General features: G+C 42.8%; 1 protein-coding gene across 1 annotated transcript in view; it reads left to right on the top strand.

Annotated features, from left to right (window-relative positions):
* Positions 1–4936: 4936 nt before the first annotated feature.
* The window catches only part of chrm3a (cholinergic receptor, muscarinic 3a), a 33185-nt gene continuing 28936 nt past the window's right edge, over positions 4937–9185 (top strand). The window contains exons 1-3 of the mRNA XM_062464284.1: positions 4937–4993; positions 5081–5161; positions 5764–5866. The gene's annotated coding sequence lies outside the window, so the exon portion shown is untranslated. The remainder of the gene's footprint in view (positions 4994–5080; positions 5162–5763; positions 5867–9185) is intronic.

Here is a 9185-nt window from a genome sequence, read left to right as displayed (position 1 = left end):
GTGTCACAGGAACTCTGATAAATCACCCACCATCACCAGACTTTGTCTGCATGCACACCAGCGTTGTACAGAGAAACTGCTGTACGCCACAAAGGAAAATACTATTTTGATTATATTGATATTAATATACAGTTTTTTTTTTCTTTTTCATTTACCTTATATTCAATCAAAATATTTAATAATATATTTGAAGCAAGTCAGCCCAACCTGGCAAAGGAAAATACAACTTTTTTTTCTTTTTCTGAGGTATTTGAGAAGACTTTGCTGGCATCCTTTTACACACTTGTCATCAGCCAGATTCCATTGGAAGGGAATTATTGATGCCCATTTCGTCAGCATCAATAACACTTAATAGTGATGTCTTTCATCACGCTCCTCTCAGGATCTCAGCCCACTATCTTCACTATACCCAGCGCCCTTCACCAACACCTGAACTCTCAGAGAGTCTGTGTAAGATAAAAGGAAGGCTAAAACACCACATCAAAGTCTTCAGACTGCGGTTGTATCTGTGTGCCGCCCCCCCCCCCCCCCCCCCTTCCCTCCTCTGATCGGAACGATCGCGGTGAGTGAGGATGCGAGGATGCAGTGCTCAGTTGTACTGTATAAAACAGAAGGTCCTGATCAGATATCTGTCCTCATTACACTACACACTGTGTCTGTCTCTGAGTCTATTTTTAAACTGTGTACTGTTTCAGGGTCCGCTGCTGTCCTTGCAAATATTTATATGAAGTGTTCATTTCAGGCCAAAGGGAGATGAATCGCTATTTCTATTGACCTCGCCGGTGTGAAGTCTAAATCAACATTGTATAATGTGCGTGTGGGTGTGTGTGTGTGTGTGCACACGCTTGTGTAAATGACTTCAGCTATATGTCCGTGAGTTATTTGGTTCCGTCGTCCAGTCTGGATGGGAGCATGAAGAGGAACCTCCTGAGACCTGCTGCCTGTCGTATCCATCAGGCAGGTTATCACTCTGAGACACCTTAGAAACCACTGACTTATGCTCTCTGTGACAGTTTGGGTCAGAGAGCCAGGATGGTAACATGGAGACTGTAAAGTTCTTATCAACCTGTCTGTCAGCTTGTGGGAGGGCTGAGTCAGAGTGGAATAGAGCATATTTCAAAACATCTCGTAAACCCTGCTGAGGTATATTGCCTACAGTTTGAAAGCTTTAAGATTCTAGATCTATTTTATGGAATATACACCTTAACTGTCTCTACTTTGCCGACTGCTACTACACTGCCTCTACCTACCCTGTGTACTGCCTCCACACTGCCTATATCTACCCTGCATATTGCCTCTACCTACACTGTTTCCTGCCTCCACACTGCCTCTACCTACCCTGTGTACTGCCTCTACCTACACTGGTTCCTGCCTCCACACTGCCTCTACCTACCCTGTGTACTGCCTCTACCTACACTGGTTCCTGCCTCCACACTGCCTCTACCTACCCTGTGTACTGCCTCTACCTACACTGGTTCCTGCCTCCACACTGCCTCTACCTACCATGTGTACTGCCTCTACCTACACTGGTTCCTGCCTCCATGCTTCCTCTCTACTCCCTAGGGATGGGCCTTTTTTCTCTCAGGTTTAAATCAGTCCTTAAAGTGACTGTGACAGTGGAGACAGTGTTTTAGTTTGACTCTCCTCAGGGATACAGCCTTTAAACAAACATGGAAGAAAGAAGCATGTCTCTCTCTCTCTCTCTCTCTCTCTCTCTCTCTCTCTCTCTCTCTCTCTCTCTCTCTCTCTCTCTCTCTCTCTCTCTCTCTCTCCTCCCTGAACAGCTCTGCCCTTGGATGAGTCCAACCCTTACTCTAGACTGTTTATTCAGATATCCCAATCACGCCATCGGGTGGCCAAAGGGGACTGGGTCCAATTCTTTTTACATAGGATGATGGTTAGGATCGGTAGCCAGACAAATCAAGTGTTAATCCTGAGCCACCTTTTGTGCCTGTGCAATGTGACAATTCACTCAGTATGCAGTGCCCAAATTGAGCCAGTCCCTTGATGAATTACATAAACAAGAATTTAGGAAGTGCTGCTTTGAGGATCCTATTAGAAAGAGACGATTGAACAGATGACTTAGATATCTGCTTGGAAGAAAGGACTGATTCTTGTTCTGGGGAAGTTTATTCATCTCTTCAAAGCTTGATATGAAGTGAACTATGAGGACTTCAGAGGAGTATTTGCATGATAACCATTTAATCAAGGATGTAACTGAGATTAAAACAATTTCAAGACTCCAACTCTTGGGGGGTCTTGGCCGTGACAAGATGATATTATTAGTCTTATTTCACCTTTCCATGCTGCTATAGCATTTCGGACATGACCTTGTTTTCAGTCTTGTCCCGGAAAGAACTTTTCTGGATTTTTTCCCGCTTGTTTCAAGCTGTCTACATCCCTGACCTCCTGTCTGTCGGTTGGTCTCATCTTCCGACAGGAGAACCCCATTTTCAGATGGTTTGCAGGAGAGAAGGTTGACACTCTGAACCGAGCTGTTCCAGGTGAGAGCTGGGAAAGGAAAGGCTGATCGACTGTCACGATCCTGCGTCCTTCTCACATCAGATGCCCTCTGCTTCAGTCGCATCGCATTCAGGAAGGAGCTTGTCTCTGTGCTGTGAAATAGTATGCCGGTCAAAGTTTGTGTTGCTTTCACAAAGAATGAGTAAACTCATGTCAAGTAGTTGCATCCTATGTACTTAGATACAGGAGTGCTCAATTAGTGTTCAGTAATATATCCTTCCTCAACATGATTCATGTATTAGACAATTGGCACCACAAGCAACTGATGAAGATAGCTGACTTTTTTTTAATAAATGGGAAAGGCATGACTGTAGTATCATTAGAGGACAAGCTCACTATTAACAGTCCTACTCTGCGTCAGACGCAACGTTAATATGATTCAGCCAGCGTCTTCTCCCATTAAGCATGCGTATTTATGTGTCTTGCGAATGTTAAGTAGTTATATCTTATCCGAGCTTCCAGATGGAGTCTATCCAGCGCTCACGCAGTCTGTCTCTCTGTATGTCCTAACTGTGAAGATGACTTCTGGTTCCTAAAACAAACCAAGGTTAAACACCCTCTCTCCCTCTCTGCCTCTCTCTCAAACACACACACACACACACACAGACCTCCCTAAACATTCTTCTGCAGAGAAACACAGCTACGAGGGAAACCTTTTCTTATTTTTTTTATTTTTTTCCATTCGTTATTGTATAGTACATTTCCAGATAGACAGGATAGGAAGGGGAGAGAGAGAGGGGAAGACGTGCAGCAAGGAGCCTAGGCTGGAAACAAACCCAGGTCAAGGGAGTCAGGTGGCTGAGCGGTTATGGAATCGGGCTAGTAATCCGAAGGTTGCCAGTTCGATTCCCGGCCGTGCCAAATGACGTTGTGTCCTTGGGCAAGGCACTTCACCCTACTTGCCTCGGGGGGAATGTCCCTGTACTTACTGTAAGTCGCTCTGGATAAGAGCGTCTGCTAAAAGACTAAAATGTAAATGTAATGTAAATGTCTCTGTGGTACGACCTCAGCCTTTGGTGGCTTTCCTACGAGCCACCAAGAGGGAAACACACTCTACTGCAGAATCTCATCATCATAGCCAGGTGTTTATAAAACACTCACCAGCAGATCTATTCGACTTCAGGTCCTGATGTCCACCGTTGGTGGAGGTCTTTGTAGGTGGCATGAGGTATCTGAGACGAGGTGATTCGTTTGGCCTGGAGGCTTATGTGAGATCACAGTCCCTTCTGCTCATGGCTGAAGTACTCTACTGATGTCCTGGGCTCCTGTGAAACTCCCATCTCTCTAAACATTGGCTCCTAAAGCCACATTACATTCATCAAAGGGAGTTTCTTCCTCCAGGATTCTGTACAGTCTTGGTCTCCCGTATACTGGGACAAGGATAAACAGTGTTTAATGTAATATCAACGTTGTATCACACAGTGTAAATACGCCTGGCCAGAACTGTGTTGGTCGCTTAACATTACTGAGATAAGATAGGCATTCGTACACACTCAGACACACGCATATACACACACACTCGCGTAGAGACACACATATACACACGGACAAGAACACACACTTCCGACTTGTGCATTCGACTCAGGTGCAGCTATCAGGTAGATGGGGCTGTCGAGACTTCCTCAAACCAAGGTTGTGTCCTGTTAGTCCTCCACTTGTCAACCTGAGAACTCACATCTACACTAGGCAGACATTAGCATCGGGTCGGCCTGTATTTTTGGGCCCTGTTTAGAGTGTAATGTATGCTAAATAATCCTACAGCGTCAGCATTGTATTGTGTCGTGTCTCTCTAGTGAACATGAACAAGAGTGACTTCTGCTTAGATTATTTCCTTTTGGATCAATGAAGGGAAAGGAATTGAAAATGTCCTCACGATGTGACTGATAAACATGATCGACCTTCACCTAACCCTCCCCTGAGGGGTGTGGTGTGATGTGTGTGACCTTGTAAGAGAATGTTCATGATATATAGGTTCTAAAGCCCCGCCTTTCATTCTTTATGCATGTCTGGAGTCACATTTGTTTTAGTTTTTACTATTAAAAGTAACATTTTTCTAATTGTGCTCATCTCACAAGCGTTTGCGTGGAGAACATGATTGCTATTTTATCTAATTAGTTAAGGCTTAATTCATGGATCATTAGAAGATTACTTAAGATGTACCAAGAATACATACGTTGAATTATTGCATGTAGATAATGTACCCCTTAAAAAGCCCCCAAAAAGACGAAGAAAAATAAATTAATAAAAAAGGACATTTTTAAGATTGTTCCTCCATATCTGTCATTGGTAATAACTCATGAAGAAGCAGCCATGCCTGGTGTGCACACTCGTTGGTACTTGAATAGCAGGAAGCTATCAGAGCTTCCCACCTTTTTCTGTGGCAGGTCTAATAAGACCTCGCCCACCTTGTCGTTATCAGGCTACTCTCATCAGGATACCACCGCCCAGCGGAGCCTTCGCTTTAATAAAGGTATTTCAGTCTGGGAATGGTTCCACGAATGATGATTATATTTTATGGGTTGATAGCAGGTTCATGTTTTTTTCCTTCTCTCTTCAGCATGAAGACTTCTTTAATGAGCTTTCATAAAGTCTTGTTCCTCTGCCTGACCAGACTCAGCTATGTGGGGCAGGCAACACAGTAGGTCTATATAAGGCATGAACACACTCACAGGGATGGGAAGAGAAAATGCGCTTCTTCCGTTCCACAGCTGTTATCCAGTGGAGAAAGGGTAGCTGTTTGAGGTGAGCTTGATAAAGGCTATGGAGGGAGAGCTCACCGATGTTTATAAATATTATCTGGGAGAAATGGGAAATCATTTGTTCCAAGTTCCCCCGGGAGCTGTTTGGCATGATGATCTATTGGACGGTGTAAAGTTTGGTCTATGTTAACGAGAGTGGATGTGGAAACAATTGTTTCGCTTAGGCCTGCTGCCATCAGGCTAACTTTAAACCATGGCTATAGTATGAATAATGTACATAAATCTCTCTCTCTCTCTCTCTCTCTCTCTCTCTCTCTCTCTCTCTCCATCTCTCTCTCTTTTTTATTTATCTCTTTCTCTCTCTCTCTCTCTCTCTCTCTCTCTCTCTCTCTCTCTCTCTCTCTCTCTCTCTCTCTCTCTCTCTCTCTCTCTCTCTCTCTCTCTGTCTCTCTCTCTCTTTGTCTCTCTCTCTCTCTCTCTCTCTCTCTCTCTTTGTCTCTCTCTCTCTCTCTCTCTCTCTCTCTCTCTCTCTCTCTCTCAGACACCATGAACCAGTCAGAGAAGGAATGACACACACCAGTGGACACTGAAAGGCCCTCCACGGAAAGGTGACTTCCAGACTCTTCTCCTCCCCCAAACATTTGGTGAGTAAGTACAGAAAACTGCATATTTAGTGGGCCTCAGACTGTGAACACAGCCTGACATGATGAATGCTTTAGTGTCTGTTATTGGCGGCCAGGCATCAACCCAATTCCCTCTGAACACCATTTTCCTTAAACGGTAATGATCAGACACCTAGAAAAAAAGATATTTCTTAATTTAGAGCCCATCTTTATTAAAGGATGCAGCATTCAACAGTGTTGTAACTGAATAAGTACACGCACAGTATAAATAAGAGTATTTTGATTGGTGATTAAATGAACTAATGAGTATTTCTTTTTCCTCTCACTGTCGATAACTGTGTGTGTGTGTGTGGGCATTTGATCGATTGACATGATGAAGAGTGGATAGTCCTCTATGGATGTTGTTACTCAGCACGTGGGAAATCCCATGTATTGAGTGGCTGACATGGTTCATGATGTTTACATTCAATTCCAAGGGTTCAATGCCCATTTCGACTCTCCACCACAACATCCATCTGACTGTGTTTTATATAGAACTATCTTCTTCAGATAGATTATAGCCATTATTGGATTAATGCGTGCCTTGCTGCAGTTTAGCAAAGCATTTGGGTCTTCTATGATTTGTAGAAATTGTCTCTTATTCCAGGTGATTAAACCTCCTCAGACCGTGCCTTAATAACACTCTTACCACTCGTGACAAATTCATTCATTTGTTAATCAACCTTGACTTGAATCAAATTCAGGCCCTTGATTGTTAATTACGTCGGCCTGAGAAGTGACACCCTTCACACATTCATTATCAGTGGCTCTGTCTGAGCATCATAGTCTGTGCTCGTCTAAATAAATGAATAGTCCTCAAAGAATCATTATATGTTAGTGTGTAATGTGTTCTGTTTCATAGTTAGGATTCGATTTTTGCTGGAGGGGTCCTGAGCTAGTTTCACTATTGGAGGCAACGTTCTTCTCATAAACAAGATTGACATAATGATTGATAGACCAACGTCCTACCTCGGAACAAAGTCATTTTAAAAATACTGTGGTTTGAGGCAAAAACAAAACAATTCCAAAGTTTGCTTAGTCTATCAAGAGCAAGGCTCTTTTACACTGTAAATAGATTTTTGTTTTTGATTCACAGTTACGTCAGCCCCAAGTTTATTGGGATAGACTAAAATCTCTTGTCAGAGAAGAAAAATTGTTTCCGCTTTTTGGGTGTTCTAAGGTCCAACTGTTTTCGATGATTTGTGAGCTTTTGAAGTAGCTGAAAGTGATGAGCTTTGAATCTTTTTTGCTATCTCTGAAATTCTGTTGGCTTATCCGGACCAAGGCCTGTGATCTGGCTCTGTGTTATTATATTTATCTTAAGTTTGCATTTATGATTTGGGTTCTTATAAAACACAAGTCGAGCTTACTTTTACCGCACACACCGCACTGCAATATTTGTAATGTAAAGTGACTGTAGTGACAGCTCTATCATATAGTGCATTCCTCCCATTGTATCAGCTCTACCTCTATAGTTACATTCACAGCCCAGTCTGTCCTTTTATAAGGAAATCCGTAGGAGACTCTCTTTCTCTAGACAATTAGTCCATTAATTAGCACCTCCAACCTAAGTTTGACAACGGAGGTGTAGAGATGAAAGGTGAGGAGGAGGATAAGAACCTGAGTCACATGACCAGATACTGACAGGGCGGTGAGTGCCTGTGACGACTCTTTAACCCCTTGTGTTATCTTCGGGTCATTCTGACCCATCAGTCATTGTGACCCACCGTCGTATTGCGACAACTTCAACCGCATACAAAAACAAAGTGAAGCATTTTCTTTTAACCGTTGGGCTGTCTCAGACCCCCCACATTGCAAAGGTTAAAAGAAAATTATTTTTATTTGTTTTTGCATTAGGTAAAATTGGGTAAACACAACGATGGTTCGTTATGAACCTTTGGGTCATGTGACCCGAAGGCAGCACAAGGGTTAATTACCTGGTTGTAAACACCTCTGGTCCCCCCGTCGACCAGACAAAATGGTGAGACGTAATGCTGTGTTGTGTTGCAGGGGAAAAAGAGGTCGTAACACAGGAGATCTGACAGGATTGGGACGGGCGTAACCTATAGCGACTGCAGATGTTTACTATATGTTGATAGAGCTGCGTTGAGTGTTCTGTCTAGAATTCTAGAGGAGCTTATCTCTCTAGTTCTCCACTCCAATGTTATGTACAAGCCGTCACTTCCATGACTGGTAGCCAGATGAATGATGAAACAGGACACACACCCTGACAGACCAGCGCACCAGAGAGCAGGAGACAAAGGACCATGGGAAAACGACACACAAAACGGCGGGGCCGTAACAAATGGGCCTGATTATGAAAATACGTTTAGTATTCACATACTGTGAGCCTTATTCACTTCAATAAATTACAGGACAGGAAATACATTTCACATCAGTCATTTCAGCCTGTCCAGACTTCTGAAATGTGAACTTTCTACAGCGTTTTGCTTTCTGTGTTCTGTCTGAGGGACCCTGTCCGAAAATATATATTTTTTCTTATGATGTCTCTGCAAGAACGCACAGTTCCATTCTAGCTGCGTTAAAGAGTCCTAACTTATCTGTCTGCAACTTCTCTACGGTAATGGACTTTCTTTTCCTGCGGTTCTTTTAAATTCATAAACCTCTTGAACCAGTCAGCAGTGGCAGGGGCGAGGGACGCTTCAGTGGGAATGGCATTGTAGAGTGGCCTCTCTTCATGACTGAAATATTCAGATGTCTCCAGCAACTCCTCAGCAAGAACATTTCCCTAGAATTTCAATACAGACTCAAACTTTACAGTCTCAAACCATTCGCTGAATAGTAATCAGTGTTTTTACATTATGTCCTCTGTATTGTTTCCCTGTTTGAAGTCAGATTATCCCATGAACAGTCAAACAATGTGCAAGCACAGTTTCTTGCTTAGTCTTAGAAAACATGTTTGAGGGGCTTTCATGCTCTGATAATGCAGTCTTGTATTCACACAATACACATGAAGCTAGAATTCCTAAAACATGTCAGTACTTCATCTCTTTACAATAACTATAAAATCAATAAAACAATAAAATCATACAAATTCATGGGGGTACAAAAATGATTAATTCAGTATTCGTTTCAAAACTCCCACACAGATCCCAGGACCTAAGTTTACACTTGTCTTGGAAAGGATATAATAACTACATGAGGAAACTGTATACTTACATTTTTGTCCCCAACTGACTAAATACAATATATTTACTTGTTTTCTTTCCCTTGTGCTTGTCGGTAGATCTTCAAATCCCATGTCATTGTTGGCTTTGTGTCAGTACATGTACGTGTGTGT

The sequence above is a fragment of the Osmerus eperlanus genome, chromosome 6 (genome assembly GCF_963692335.1).
Source record: "Osmerus eperlanus chromosome 6, fOsmEpe2.1, whole genome shotgun sequence".
Lineage (NCBI taxonomy): Eukaryota > Metazoa > Chordata > Actinopteri > Osmeriformes > Osmeridae > Osmerus > Osmerus eperlanus.
Note: the sequence above shows the minus strand (reverse complement) of the source record. Positions and strands in the feature narration are given on the sequence as shown.